At 46.2% G+C, this 12,025-nt stretch overlaps 1 non-coding gene across 1 annotated transcript; it reads left to right on the forward strand.

The window, feature by feature from the left end:
- The first annotated feature begins 11,359 nt into the window (after positions 1-11,359).
- LOC120411668 lies at positions 11,360-11,542 on the forward strand. Its single transcript, XR_005604124.1, has one exon. It is a non-coding gene; the product is annotated as a U2 spliceosomal RNA (small nuclear RNA).
- Positions 11,543-12,025: the final 483 nt, after the last annotated feature.

The raw sequence follows: 12,025 nt of genomic DNA on the forward strand, positions 1-12,025 counted from the left end.
CAAGTGCCATGAAAGGAACCCTAATGTATCCTTCCCAGGAAAAGACAGAAAGGTTTATCCCACCATCTCCACCCTCATGCTTGTAATACTCAGAGGTATCACACCACTCCTGAGCATTATTGCATTGAAACAGAGAAGACGGTGAGCTGCTGCAAACCTGTACAGGCCTAGTGATGGGAAACCCTGATTTACACCTAGGTGACAACTGTCACCTGCTTTAAAGTGTGGTTTTGAGAACAAAGCTCTGTCTCTTCTACATGGCTCTCTTTTACTTTGCATTTTTTGCCACCAGTGGGTAGGGAGAAGGAGAAGGGAGAAGAGGGAAGGAGAGGAGGAGAAGGAAAGCGAAAGGGAAAGGGGGAAAGGAAAAGGGAAAAGAAATGGGGAGGGGGAGGAGAAGGAGAAGGAGAACAAGCACTCAAGGTTAGTAAAGGTATAATAAAGATGGAAGGTAGTAATACTTCATATGGCTCAGTTTGGAGAAGTCAGCAAGGACCCTGCTGTATATAAATCCCATCATGCCTGCCTCCTTGTGCTTGGATCATCAAGTATGATTGCTAAAACATGCAAGCCACAAACACTGACCCCCTGGCTATTTCACATATCCCATTAAAACCAGGTCCTGAAAATCAGTTAATCCCTCAATCAGAAACAAAAGAAATAGAGGAAAACATTCAACCATCAGAACATGCCGGGAAAGCCCCAAGGGACATGCCACCCCAGGCTCACCATGCAATGATGTCTCCCCAGCACAGAGGTGAATTGGAGAGGTGATGCAGCACAGAGCAGGTGAGGGCAGCAAAGAGGATCTGGGTGACCCGAGACTGTGAAAGGTGATAGGACAGAAATTTTGAAATTTCTGCAGAAATCAGTAATATGCAAGATACCCTGATCAGGCTGACATGTCCATCTGTCTACTCTCTTTCACCTGGGCTTCTGGGCTGTTAGTTCCCAGCATCTGGATGGAGAGAGAGGCTGGAAGGAATTCGTCAGCACTGGAGACTTCTGCTTTTTTGGCTGCCTTCCTTCTACCAGAGAAACCCCAGGATTCCCAAGCCAGCCTTTCCCTGCCCCGCTGGGAGCTGGGCTGCGGCCGCCCTGCCCCCGCCATTGCTTCGAGCCTTCACTACTTTGTAGCCCCGCACGTCCTGCCTGCCCAGACCTCTGGGGGTTCCCACCGCAGCTCCAGAGTTCAATACATCTCGTCTGCCACTCAGGATTTGTGCTCGTCCCTGCTGTTCCCAAGGGTCCGGCCGGGCACAGGGATCAGCTAGCCAGGGGGTTTGTGAAGCCTTTGTTCCACCTCTTCCCAGGATCCCAGGCCGCTATTGCCACGTGCTCCCCGAGCTCGCTCCGGAGCGCCCCTGCAGCCGTGGGGGAACCATCGCACCTGCCCTGCTCACCGGGAGCCGCCAGCGCCCCTGCCGGCTGCGAGCGGAACTGCACCCGAGGGGAAAGGGCCTGACAGCCGAGAAGGCTGGCACTGGGTTTGTGATTGCTGTTACTGCCATAGTTATTGTTGTTTGTTTGCCTTGTCATACACACATATATATATAATAGTAAAGAACTGTTATTCCTGTTCCTCATATCTTTGCCTGAAAGCCCCTTAATTTCAAAATCGTAACAATTCGGAGGGAAGGGGGGTGTAATTTTTTTTTTCTTCCATTTCAAGGGAGACTCCTGCCTTCCTTGGCAGACACCTGTCTTTCAAACCAAGACAAATACGTCGCCTACACATAGCTGCACACTGGGGCTTAGAAAGCCATGGCTGCTCTGGTGGGATGCAGTCCTGGCTCCATCATCTTGGGCCCAGGCTCAGCTGGGTCTACAGGAGCAGCATTTTGTGGCTTCCAAAACTTTCATTGCCCAGTTTCAGATTTCATCAGGACCCTGCTGTGGCCCCTGGCAGCAACCAAGCCTTCACCTTCAAATCACACTAACGGCAGCATTTAGTGATGCAGTGGAGATCCCAAAACTGAGTGTACCCATGTGCTACACATTCAATCACCAGCATAACTGTTTGCTGTTCCTGCACGAAGGGCTTTTATCCCCAGGTCTTCTGCCCCAAAAAGATCTATTCAGACACACTCACACAATTTCAGCAGAAACTGGATCCAAAGAACATAAAAAATGCAGTCATATATCCACATGAGTAGGGGACACACAAAGTAATGCATTCACAAGAGCAGCAGAAATTCATTGATCTGGAATTATGCTCTCATTTACAACTTTCCCATGCAAGCCTTGGAAAGAAAACCAGATTGCAAAGAATTGTGTCAAGCTGACATGTACCTAAAAATGTGTCTATTTCTCCAAATGATCCATGCAACTTAGTTTGAACAAAAAAAATCAGGGTATTTTAGGAACAGTTGTGCCACAATTTCCCACCACTATTTCAGCACAAACTCAAGACTTGTCTTCTGATGGTTTCAAAACTTTCATTCTAACCTTTGAAAAGCAGCCCCAATGCAGACTGCCAGCTCACGTGGCCCTCTGAAAAGCTGGTCCCAGACTGGTCCTTCAGACTATTTCCAGGGGGAGATACATTTCATCTCCACCCATTCTTGCTGTCTGGTTCTTCATTTCTTATTTTGGTCTCCTCTCCAGATTTGCTGTGCTCTGTACAACGGGCTCACAAGAAAGTTGCCTTTGACTGATGAACGAGGTGACATTTGTGCCTGAGAAAGAAACCCTTTGGGTTGTTTTGCAGTGAAGGAGGCTACAGGAGGCCAAAACTAGCTATTGATTAATATGATGGAGCCAAACCCAGGGTCCTTTCAAATCCCCCTGGTTTTCCATTACATTCCTTAATAAACCCACAGGATGGTCATTTTTTCCCTGTCATGCTTTCATTTGCAGACCTCCTAAGACAATTTGGTTGATTGGTTGTTCTTTTTTTTTACGGGGGGGGAAGGTTTTTGGGGTTTTTTTTGTTTCAGGTTTTGGGGGTTTTTTTGGTTGGCATCACCATATGTCTTCTTTCAGTCAATGTGAACCACCACAAGTCCCCAGTCCTCCACCCCAATACAACCTGGATCCACCTTCTGGAGTCTAACGCAGCACTAACAATGAGGACTGAGGGCTGAAACCCCTACTGCTCAAAGCCAACATGGCTTGGCACAGATTTTGGCATTTGAATGCCATAGATCTGCAGTGCAGATTTTCATGCAGAAAAGAAAAGAAGGCTTCTTTCTTCACTGACTGCAGAGCCTTTTCATGGCCGCCATCGCATCCGCTTAGAAGGGTTAGCAGTGCTGAGTGGAACCATGTTGATGGCCACATTTGTCTTTATAATGACTGAAAAACAATGAAGTCTGTCTTTCCTTCTGCAGCCTGGACCTTGGAGCTTTCAATGCCAAGCTGTAACAGGAGGAAACAGAAGGAGACATGGGACAGTTGGACCATGCACAACAAAAATTAAAGAAAATTACTAGTTTCAAAGCCAGCACATATATGGGGAGGCAATGGGATTTGGCCACTGAAAGGATCATTCATGGTAGGTCAAACTTCATGTTTCCACACAAGGAGCTTGATTGGTTTCCTAGTCATTGCCTTTACTATGTTCATCTGTTTCAAAAGCCTTGACAAGACAAGCTGTAAAGAATCCCGCAAAAACACCTTGGGGAACAACCTCTTGCTTGTAAAATAAGACCAATAGAAAATACATAGTGAGTACCAATTCTGCCTCAGCAAGACAAATGGATCAAAATTCTCCCAGGTCTTTTCCAGCTCTCACTCCTGGGAAACATGAGCCTAGACCACAGATGCTTTATATCTCTCAATGCCTCCCATGCGATGGAGTCACATACATTCACCCTGGCTGAAGGTTTGGCCCTTGTGTTGGAATTGGCTGATAAGCGCGTCCTCTAAAGGACTTCACAACTTACTGGTGTCACCACAGGCAAGTGGGTCACAGTCAACCCTTGCTTTTTGGCATGGTGAGGTCCCCCCCATTTTACAGTGCCCATTAAAATCCTTCTGCATCTTTCTCAGTGTTATTTTTTTCCTGGGGTAAGTGTTGATGATGCATACATGAGACCCACAACACACAGCAGCAGGAAGGGTATTAGACATTGTGAATTGACTTGTAGTGGGAATTTTCTTGGCTATCTGCAAAGTTGAAGAGACAGGCAAGCCAAATGTGAAAAGCAGTAAGTAGGGAGACAATCTTGACAATCAGACCACCCCATAATTTTATAATGTGAGTTGTAAAAATCTATTACATAAATAAATGCTGCAATGCTCTTTTTTATAAGGAAATTGACAAAGTGGAGCTTTTGAGATACTCACCAACTAAAAAATCTGCCTGGTGTGCAGCAAATGAGAGGCATGGCTTTCTTTCTCTTCCTACCTCTGCTCCTGATTCTTTCTGTGCCAGGCATTGCCCCACTAAGCATTTCCTCAATCCTGTGAATGTGACTCTGCTGTAGGACCAGGTGTGCACTACCAGCCCCTCACATCCCAGTGTCAGTCATCCCATGTGCAAACCCTAAATATTATCCCCAATAGCAGTCATTGGAGCCAGATTCAAGACATGCTTTAAGAGAGTGACAAAAATGAAGGAGGTTCCAGATAGTTTGCCGAACTGGACATACTCCAGAGCTGCATCCTCAGATGAGGTGCTCTGGCTGACCCCCTTCACCTGAACTCCCAGATACCTTTCTTCACACACATCTTTGTTTATACTTCCCCTGATTTCTGTCTCAGCCCAGTACCTTTGCCAACAGGACTCATCATCCTTTGAAATCTCAAAGGGGACAAGTCTTGCTTTATATGGGTGATGTTGAGAGGCATCAAAAAGAACATCATTATTTGGGTCTTCTGAAATAGTCCAGAGCCTCCCAGCCTAAATCAATCAAAGATTTACAGTGGTTGTACCAAAGAGAGCACTTGGTTGGATTTGGATGCCTCTGAGTTGTACTAAATGCAGCCAGGGAAGGAAGAGGGACTCATCATGTGCTTACACATATTTGTTCCCAACCCGAGAAGCTCCCTGACTTCTGTGCTATACTCACCTGCCCCTACTCATGCCAGAAGGAGCTGTATTGTATCAAGATCCCCAAATCTAAGGTCTTCTCTAGGTCACCAGGTTAAACTGTGTATTTCACTACCACCAGGGCACGGGGATGCTAAAAGCAGGGCTTTCTCTTGGGATGGTCAGAGGAAATAAACCAGCTCCAAGGTGTTTTAAGGTGTGTCTGTCCATATTCACATATTCCTGTGCAAACACAGGAAGGAGCTACAGCCCACACCTAAGCACAGTCCAATGAGCACACAAACTCTGGGATGTAAATCCGTCATACATGTAAGACGTTATTTCCTCAGAGATAAATTTTGACTTTCTGCTAACTGCTGAATGCATTCTTGTGTTTGAGAATGAGTCTTTTATCCAGATGAAGAGTATGAAACAAGGGGTACAGGCAGTGGATATTTTTCTCAAAAGACTTTCCAGGCAGATATCTCAAGCCTGTCCTCTGCAGTAAGATCAGCAAAATGGGCTAGTTCTGTTTCTTTTCCAACACTTATACTTGCTCTTGTGTTTCTGCACTGGAGCCTCTAAGCACCAACAGGATGGAAGAGAATGATGCCAAAAGATGTGGCAGATGACAGAAATCCATGGATGAGGGTGTTTGAAAATGTTTAACTCCTTTCTGGCAAGTGTTTTTAAATTACTGTATTAACACAAGGTTTGTGGACCTGGGAGGATTCAGATGGGCAATTCAGCACCCAGTCCAGCCATCCAGTCCAGCCAGGTGCTTTGAAGCAGGGACAACACTTTATCCCCCACCCAAGAGCTTTGTAGACTGAGCTCTGCTCTCAGCTGGGCACATCTAAAGCCCTCCTCACATTTCAATCCACCCTACTCCAGCAGGACCCTGTTTTGACCTCCTGACTGTGCCATGCAAACTGAGCTAAAGCAAGAGAGACTGCCAAGAATGGATCAGAACCTTGAGCAATCCCATGTCTTGTCTCAGACTCTGGTAAAGAAAAAATGTGTTGGCAAAACAGCAAAAAAGAACAAGCAAATGTGAATCAATAGCAGGAATCTCTTTCTAACTTCCAGCAAATATTTACTTAAACTCCCAGAGCAGACATGGACAAATATTGCCTCATCAGACCTTTTGGGGGGATTAAAAATGTCTTTTCAATGGAAAAAGAAAATCTACTCATTTTTGTTTACTTCAATTCAACTGTTTTGAGTTTTTCTCTTCTGAAAGGAAAGCTCAGGTATCTTAATTTTTGGTCTCTCTGTTCAGAAATCCTTCCACCTTCCTCAGAGAAAAAACGTAACACGTTAAAAAGAAAAGAGTAAAAAAGGCAATTGGAGTTTTACATCAGATTTGTACTGGAGAATTGTTGGGGTCCCTCCCCCCTGCCATGGAGCCCTGGGAGATGGGCCCTGGCGGGGAGACACGGGGTTTCCCTGCCCCTGGTCAGCTTCATTCCCCATTGGTTGGTTTGTGTTCCCTGGTGTGGCCAAGGACCCTCGGGTCCCGTGACTGGGGAGTTCCTGAGCAGAGCCCCGGCCATGCGGCTGGAGAAATAAACATTTCTGAAACATCTACCACGATCTGTCCATATATACTTCCTTTCCACGGGACTCCTGATTTGATATATGCTTGTTACAGTAATCCCCACTGCAACAACTGGTGGAGGAATGCGGGCAAGACACCGATCCCTGAGGAAGATTCGTGAGTAAAATAACCACTCTAGACCTCTCTCTTCTCATCTTGGTTTGGATATTCTCTCTGGACTACGGAAGAATCGTGGGAAATGGGGCTCTCTGAGCCACAGAAAAAAATGTATCTAGATGTAAAAGGAATCCTGAACAACAAAACAAAAAAGTAATGCGACCGGGAGATCTAGAACGTTTTTTCATCTGGCTTTTCAAAAGGTTCTCCTATATTTCTCGAGACTTACTTTTTGATATCGAACCTCCTGAATCTTGTGAGGGGTGTTTCTGGGATGAGATATGGGATAAAGTATGGGATCAAAGAGAAGCTTTCCGTGCATACTTTATAATCAGGGAAGCTCTTGAGGAGCATTTGTATGGTCCCATTACCCCTAAAGCAGAAGATCATACTTATCCCGTGGCCGAGGCCGCGCGGCCGCCATCCCGGGAGCACATGACTGCAGCCATGCCGGCGGAGGTGCCTGCGCTGGATGCGCCTGGCCCCCTCGGGAGCGCGCACCTTATCGCGGACCCCATCCCTGTCTCGGGGTCCCCGGCCACGCGACCGCGAGTGAGGGAGCGATGCCGCAGGTGCCGCGAGTGCCGTGGGCCACGAGCAGCCAGGAACCGGGGATCGGGGTGGCAGGCCGCTCTGAGAGACTGGCTCGGAGAGCCCTGCGGAGGGAGAAGCGGCGGTTTCCACAGCGCCGAGCCGGAACGGGGCCGCACCCAAAGCAGCGTGGAGTTTGCGGAGCGGAACCACTCACAGGGCACGGAGCCAGCGGCGATGGCAACGCGGGGCCGCGCAGAGCCCGGACACGTGCCGGAGCAGCGCCGCTCGGAGAGCGCGGAGCAGCCGCAACGCGGGGGCCCGGCCAAGACGTCGGAGCCAGCGAGGCGGCGGCCACGCGGGACAGGCACCCACAACGAACACGCAAGCACGTGATAGGAGAAGTTGTAGCCACGAAAGTCACAGGAACTGTGAAATGGTACAATGTAAAAAACAACTATGGATTTATAACACGAGATGATACAGGGGAAGATCTATTCATCCATAGAACTGCCATTAAAAGGAATAACCCTAAAAATTACCTGCAAAGTGTAGGAGATGGGGAAGTTGTACAATTTGATATAGTGCAAGGAAAGAAAGGTTTACAAGCAGCGAATGTTACTGGGCCTGGAGGTATTCCAGTCAAAGGCAGCCATTATGCACAAAATTATAAACAATATCCATCCCAGCAACTTCCCTACCCACAGCCTACTTCCCCCTTTTACCCTATACCCAATATGAACCCCTTCCTAAGTTTACCCTATCCCCAGTTTATTCCTAATCCGTTTTTTACCCCATGGCTTCTCTATACAATTCCATTTCCCTACAATTCCTCTCCGATGCCGAAGGGGGGATGAAAAGGGGTAGGGAAGAAATTAAACCCTCTCCTGCCTCAGTTTCCCCACAAAGCATGCCCAGAGAGTTCTGTCTCCCTTCTGTCAGCCCTAAGATGTTCCACAGAATCTGTTTGGACATTTAAAGACTCAGGAGGGTGGCTTGTTTTGTCTTGAAACTGTTCTTGTTATGTTTATCCAGTTGTTTTCATTCTCCTTTTATTAAAATAAAACGGGTGAGATGTTGGGGTCCCTCCCCCTGCCATGGAGCCCTGGGAGAGGGGCCCTGGGGGGGAGACACGGGGTTTCCCTGCCCCCGGTCAGCTTCATTTCCCATTGGTTGGTTTGTGTTCCCTGGTGTGGCCAAGGACCCTCGGGTCCCGTGACTGGGGAGTTCCTGAGCAGAGCCCCGGCCATGCGGCTGGAGAAATAAACATTTCTGAAACATCTACCACGAATCTGTCCATATATACTTCCTTTCCACGGGACTCCTGATTTGATATATGCTTGTTACAGTAATCCCCGCTGTAACAGAGAATGAAGATTTACTTCCTTTCAAAATCTCTGCTTTTCTTTGTATTGTAAAAGCCAATTATTCTATTTCCTGATGCTCTTGTTATCTGCATAAACATCCACTCCCATGGTGAGAACGTACCAGGGTCATGGCATATTATTACAGTATGTTGAATTTTTTCCTGAGGCTGATAATCTCCTAAATAGTCAGTCCTGACATTTAAACAGGAACGTATTTGTGGTAAGAAACAGAGAATATTTATCCAAAACTGAAGCTGGCTTAAAAAACAGAGCAAGGCAAAAAATTCTTGAAGTGCAACAAAGAAAAGGCTGAAATAGAGAGAGGAGTTAAGTGGGTTTAACCAATAACTTTTACATCTGCGTCAACCACATGCTACACCAGAATGTTCATCTGCAGAACAGTTATAACAACACAAACTTGTGGCTGGCAAAGCCATCATCTTATGGCTATTTAGTTCTCCTATCCCTCAGCTACTGCTAGGAAATGAGTTTAGCCTCTTCTTTAACTTCACTGCATCCACCCTTGACTGTGAATGCCAGGCAACTGTCATCTTCTGCCCCATCCCTTGCTCCATAATATACTTCTCTCCTTCAAATAAATTACCCTCTGCAGGATGTTTTGATGTGTGTGTCTGTCCTATGGCACAAATTAAAGATTATCAACCTGCATACCTGTATCCAAAAATGACCACAGGATCACAGCGTTATTTGGTGGGAAATGAAAACCAGGTCTAGTGGAAGGTGTCCCTGCCCATGGCAGGGGGGTTTGACCAAGATGGTCTTGAAGATCTCTTTGAACCCAAACCATTTGCTGATTCTATGGAAACAGCATTGCTCCCTTCCCCTGCAGTGCATCCCTGGTGGTTGTTCCCAGGAGCAGTCAGGGGACTACTGATGGGCTACTGGGTAGACGGAGGTACTGGGGAATGATGATCCCAGGCAGAAAAAGGCTCACTTCTCCTGGAGAGGTTGGACAGGGTGATGGAGCAGAGACCATACATATGACACCCAGACATGAGCAGTCAGATAAGCTTGCAGGCGCATCTCTGTGGTGATGAACCACAGAAGTTCTCTACATCTGCTACCCTATTTGAGGCACAAAGCAGGACAGAAATCTTCATACCCAGCTCTGCTGTAAGGACAGGTCCTGATAGGCTAGGTTTGTGGTGGGAATAACTTTCCTTATGCACACCAATCTGCTATTGATTAGCAGGTAAGATTTCCATCACACCAGGTCTTCTGCAGGTTTGGAACAGGAGCAACAAAATTTTGTGGTGGTTATACTCTGCTAGGAAATGCTCAGAGTTGAACAAGTTGTGTCGAGTAACTCAGAAAAAAGGAGTTAATTGCAAAGAGGGTGGTAAAACAGTTATCAGACCTTTTGGGGGGGTATTAAAAACATCTTTTCAATGGAAAAAGAAAAACTACTCTTTTTTGGTTGCTTCTATTCAACTGTTCTAAGTTTTTCTCTTCTAATTTCCTACGGAAAAAAAAAAAAGAGTTTATCACTGGTGGGAAATGGAAAGCATGATAGCCTCATGGGGAAGGAAAGAGGTGTTGTTCCTCAGCCTCTTTTATTTCTTAGTGAAAAAAACCATTGTGAAGAAGAAAGAGTGAGTGGAAAAGAGAAAGTCGTCATATGCCTTCTGACCTCACAGACTCGAATCATACTCTGGGTTTCCCCTATGGAATAAGCCTCCCATCCAATCCCAAACTGGCACAGAACAAAACAACCAAAACACAGAAAGTCTAACGTATTTTAATTGTGTTTTAGATTACCTTTGAGCATTGCTATCTCAATTGTGTGTCTTCTGATATTCTCCAGGCTAGTCACTTATTTAAATTATTGTAGTTATATGGAAGGTTTTTCCAACACTATTTGAAGACCCTCTCACAAGAGTCCCATGTAGCTGCCAAGGGTCTGGGGAAGAAATGACACCCAGCTGCTGCCTCCCTATGTCTTTATTTATGGTAAACTTTGAGGAATTGGGCTGAAACCAAGCACCCGGCTGATACCTGACACCAGCACTGTGCCAGACTGACTGATTTACACTGGGGAACAAAGCCAAATGGAAATACAACTGTATGAGAAGGCGTTTGCATTGCAGAATATGGATGTATGCAATCAGCCAGCACATGAATGAAGGCAGTCTCCATTTTAGAGAAATAATTTTGCTCTTCCTGTACCTTTTTTATTTTCCATGTTAACACAAAACCTCCAATAGCTGCTACCTGCTGTAAAAAACTTCACATTTCTCAAGATCATTGACACACAGAATGTGCAAGATCAGAGTACTGCCTCCAAGCTTGGATCTCTATTACCCTACTGCAAACCTTGAGTGATGACATGTGCCTCGCAGCTGATAATGAAGTACTTTATAGTTCTGATGGAGTCTTTAAACGTTGTTGGCACCAGGGACTTGCTTCGGTTTGTGTTGCTGGTTGTTGGGTGGGGGGTTGGTTTCAGGCAGCTGATGTTGCTGTCATGGAAGCATCTTAGTCTGGGACAAGAAAGTCCAAAACACTCCTTGGGTTGCATCCAAAATTTCCTATGAATCGGTCCCATTCCAGCAAGGGACAGAGCTTAACATTGTCTGAAAAGTCCCAAAGATGAGCAGAAGGAGAGCTGAAGTGGCTTTACTGTAGCTTTTCCCTTTCACAAGCTCCAGGCTAAGAATTAACAAGACAATAACAAGTATTGTCACCAGCTGGGTCATTTACCTGTATCTATCCACTCTTTGAAGGAATCAAGCAAAAAGAAAGGACGAATTTGGTCTGCTGATGTTGGCCAAGTGTAGTATCTTGTTCTTCAAAGTTTAATATCTGATATGCCCTTGATGAGAGGATTTTATATTAAACAGACCTTAGGGCATGGGAGTTAGACCTGGAACTTGTTTTCTGCTTCATGCATTCCCCCAGTATTGCAGTGACTCTGGGAATGGTGTGCTGATACGTTGCATCAAAAGAAAGGTGGCCAGAAGGTCAAGGAAGGTGAATCTTTCCCTTTACTCTGCCCTCATGAGACTCTACCTGGAGTTCTGCATCCAGCTCTGGGGTCTCCAATATAAGAATGACATGGACATGTTAAAGCAGGTCCTCAGAAGGGACAAAGAAATGCTCCATGGGCTGGAGCACCTCTGCTCTGGAGATAGGCTGGGAGAGCTGGGGGTGTTCAGCCTGGAGAACAGAAGGCTTCAAGGAGAGCTTAGAGCTTCCAGTGACAAAAGGGGGCTTATAACAGAGGGATAGCAGCTTTTTTATATGGGCATGTAGTGATAGGAAAAGGGGAAATAATTTTAAACTAAAAAATAATAGTTTTGGATAAGATATTAGGAAGAAATTCTTCCCTGTGAGGGTGGTGAGGCCCTGGCACAGGTTTCTCAGAGAAGCTATGGCTGCCCCATTCCTGAAAGTGTTCAAGGCCAGGTTGGATAG

Source organism: Corvus cornix, chromosome 1, assembly GCF_000738735.6.
Source record: "Corvus cornix cornix isolate S_Up_H32 chromosome 1, ASM73873v5, whole genome shotgun sequence".
NCBI lineage: Eukaryota > Metazoa > Chordata > Aves > Passeriformes > Corvidae > Corvus > Corvus cornix.